The sequence below is a fragment of the Microtus oregoni genome, unplaced genomic scaffold (assembly GCF_018167655.1).
Source record: "Microtus oregoni isolate MIOR12 unplaced genomic scaffold, Mior012 000041F_ref0000270, whole genome shotgun sequence".
NCBI classification, from domain to species: domain Eukaryota; kingdom Metazoa; phylum Chordata; class Mammalia; order Rodentia; family Cricetidae; genus Microtus; species Microtus oregoni.
Genome location: NW_024543208.1, coordinates 4,126,457 through 4,130,362, shown reverse-complemented (window position 1 = coordinate 4,130,362; position 3,906 = coordinate 4,126,457). Strand labels below are relative to the sequence as shown.

Genomic DNA, 3,906 nt, shown 5'->3' with positions numbered 1-3,906 from the left:
CCAGGTAGCTCTGTCTTCTGACTTTATTTCCATAAACTTCTAATAAGATCCTCATGAAATTATCCAGATCTATAAAGTACAGAGCATGTGTAGTTTCTCTTTCATATAAGTCTAATGGGAAGTGGGCATTAACTTTTCTTTTCTTTTCTTTTTTTTCAAAACAGCTAAGCAACTTTATTTTTTTAATTTATTTATTTATTAAGGATTTCTGCCTCCTCCCCGCAACTGCTTCCCATTTCCCTCCCCCTCCCCTGATCAAGTCCCCCTCCCTCATCTGCTCAAAGAGCAATCAGGGTTCCCTGACCTGTGGGAAGCCCAAGGACCGCCCACCTCTATCCAGGTCTAGTAAGGTGAGCATCTAAACTGCCTAGGCTCCCCCAAAGCCAGTACGTGCAGTAGGATCAAAAACCCATTGCCATTGTTCTTGAGTTCTCAGTAGTCCTCATTGTCCGCTATGTTCAGCTAGTCCGGATTTAACCCATGCTTTTTCAGACCTAGGCCAGCTGGCCTTGGTGAGTTCCCGATAGAACATCCCCATTGTCTCAGTGTGTGGGTGCACCCCTCGTGGTCCTGAGTTCCTTGCTCGTGCTCCGTCTCCTTCTGCTCCTGATTTGGACCTTGAGATTCCTGTCCGGTGCTCCCATGTGGGTCTCTGTCTCTGTCTCCTTTCATCGCCAGATGAAGGTTAATATTCATGAGGATGCCTATGTGTTAGTCTTTGGATTCACCTTCTTATTTAGCTTCTCTAGGAACATGAATTATAAGCTCAATGTCCTTTATTTATGGCTAGAAACCAAATATGAGTGAGTACATCCCATGTTCCTCTTTTTGGGTCTGGCTTACCTCACTCAGGATAGTGTTTTCTATTTCCATCCATTTGTATGCAAAATTGAAGAAGTCCTTGTTTTTTACTGCTGAGTAATACTCTAATATGTATATATTCCATACTTTCTTCATCCATTCTTCTGTTGAAGGGCATCTAGGTTGTTTCCAGGTTCTGGCTATTACAAACAATGCTGCCATGAACATAGTTGAGCATATACTTTTGTTGTATGATAGGGCCTCTCTTGGGTATATTCCCAAGAATGGTATTGCTGGATCCAGGGGTAGGTTGTGGGCATTAACTTTTCATGCTTTTCTTCTCTCTCTCTCTCTCTCTCTCTCTCTCTCTCTCTCTCTCTCTCCCTCTCCCTCTCTCTCTCTCTCTCTCCTCCTTCCTTCCTCCTCCTTCTTTCCCTCCCTCTCTTTCCCTCTTCTGTTCTTTTCCCCCCTCTCTCTATTTTCTGTCTTTCTTTTCTTTCCTACTTTCTACTAGAAAGCATACATGTAGTTCCATTGCCACAATAATGCACAAAGTTTTCCAACATTTGTGGAAATCTCAGGGTCATCATAACCAAAATGTAATGGATAAACCTCACCCTGGGAATGCCCCCATACAAGATCACAGTGTTATACTATCCTCTCTTGATCAAGGTATCTCCCTGACAGGATAAGTATTTATTATTATCAAGTGATGCTAAAAGTTTAAAACAGGAAAGAAAAAAAAATATCCTTAATAATTTTTTGGTGGTTCACTAATAGATAAAACACACCCAGATGTACTGGGACAAGGACTATGCTGCAAATCTGCCAAGGAAGGGACACAAGATGCTCAATTCCACTCTGTCACCTATAATTGATGAATTCCTTTCTTCTTTTAGGGACTTTGACTCAGTCAAGCTGGGGCAGGTGACTGCAACTCAGGAAGGAAGTCAGGACCACGAGGGATGCACCCACCCACTGTGACAGTGGGGCTGATCTATTGGGAGCTCACCAAGGCCTGCTGGACTGGGACTGAAAAAGCATGGGATGAGACTAGACTCTCTGAACATAGTGGACAATGAAGGCTGATGAGAAGCCAAGGACAATGGCACTAGGTTTCGATCCTAATGCATGAACTGGCTTTGTGGGAGCCTAGCCTGTTTGGATGCTCACCTTCCTGAATCTTGGACTTCCTTCGGGGCAGGGAATCTGGACTGCTCTTCAGTCTCGAGAGGGAGGGGGAATGGAGTGGGGGGAGGGGGAGAAGAGTGGAGAGAGGGGGAGGGGAGTGGGGGGAGAGGACAATTGTGGGAGGAGGGGGAGTGTTGAAGGAGCAGTGGGCTGCATTCCTGCCACCCAGCTCCCAACCACTGGCTAGCTTTACCTGAAACAACAACACACAAACTGTATTCTATTAAACACTGCTTGGCCCATTAGCTCTAGCCCTTACTGGCTCATTCTCATATCCCGATCAACCCATCTCTAATAATCTTTGTAGCATCAGTCTTACCCGGAAAGATTCAGCATGTCTGACCTGGCAGCTTGCTTCATCGTGTCTGCCCCAGAGAGGAGAGCTATTGAGTCTGAGGTCACTTCCTCTCCCTCTCAGCATTCTGTTCTGTTTACTCCAACCACCTATCTTGTAACCTATCAGGCCAAGCAGATTCTTTTTTAATTAACCAATGACCTTCCTCCATCAGGGGAGGGAAATGGGAAATGTGGAGGAGGTGGAAATTTTTTCAACAATTAAAAAAAAAAAGAATTTCAGAACTGGTCAATATGATGTACTGTTGTGTTTAATAAAGGTGCTTTAGAATAGGCTTAAACATGAGGGTTAACAGAGGAAAAGAGGCAGCCAGAAAGCACAGGTGTGGACTTCTATAGGAGTGAGTCCCACTCTGCTGTTTTTACAAAAGCCATATGTCGGATTTGAGGGGGGTGTTGCTAAAGAACATAAATGAGATAATCAGGTAGCTCCTCGAGGATGCCAAGTAAGATTAAAGCTGTAGATCTCAGGGATAAATGAAGATGGGGCGTTTTTGTTGTTCACAGTCAACAACATTGGTAATCTTATTTGAGATTCCCAGAGAATGCCTGAGAAGAGAAAAATTCTATCATTCAGGCTTCATGCCTGATTAATTGCTACATTAACATGTAATACACAAATAAGAGAGAAATATTAACTCTACACCTGTCAGCAACTTCCATAGCAGAAGTTATTAATTATGCTGGAATTCGTGATGCTCTGATGGTAAGAGGCTTTAACCAAAGTGAGAGCCTCAAGCCAGGGGAAATTCTTTCATCACCCAGGTCCTCATGATTTTCCTTGTTCTTCAATCAGACCTCAGAGCCAGCATGGGTATGCAAACTGCTGTGGCAGGAGGTGACCCTGGATGGGCAGGCTACAACAAAGGATGAGAATTATTGACAGAAGGCAATGCCATCCCCTGATCATGGAAATGTCCATGTTGTTGATGAGTGGTGAAAATGTTGTTAAGCCTCCCAGCCACATTTTTCTTCTCATCCTCTCCCTCCTTTTCAAGACAGCCACCTTCCCAATGAAATTCACATCCTAGATAAGACCAGAGCTGCAAGAGTAAGATAGCAGACTTCAAGGCTCACTGATGATGTAAGTTATAACCAAATCGAAATCACTACTCTGTGTCCTGTCCAACGGAGATATGACATTTATATTAATATTTTGTGAAGTTTCTCAATTAGCCGATGATGAACTAGAGCTCATCATCACAGTGCAGTGATATGATTTCCCTCTTTGCATGATATTTGCATTGCAAATCTTTTAGAGGGCAGAAATGACACATTCTTACTATGTAATATCTCAAAGAGATTCTATGAAAAGGAGAAGATTTTTAGTAGCGTGAAAAGACTGTAGTTCATATAAGTTTGAAGCTGATGGTCTGGTAGCCTACCAGACAAGAATTGATAAACTGTGGGAAAGGACATAGGGTTTTTTGTCCAAACTCCTGAATTTTCTTACTTCTAGAAGGGGCTAAAATGTAGTAAACATAATAATAGGATATTATAGACCCTCGGACTATAAATGCCTTAAAAACAATGAGGTGTGATTTCCTTAGCCTAGCTTTA

General features: G+C 43.0%; 1 pseudogene; it reads right to left on the bottom strand.

The window, feature by feature from the left end:
• Window positions 1-1,311: 1,311 nt before the first annotated feature.
• LOC121433899 lies at window positions 1,312-1,497 on the bottom strand (annotated as a pseudogene).
• Window positions 1,498-3,906: the final 2,409 nt, after the last annotated feature.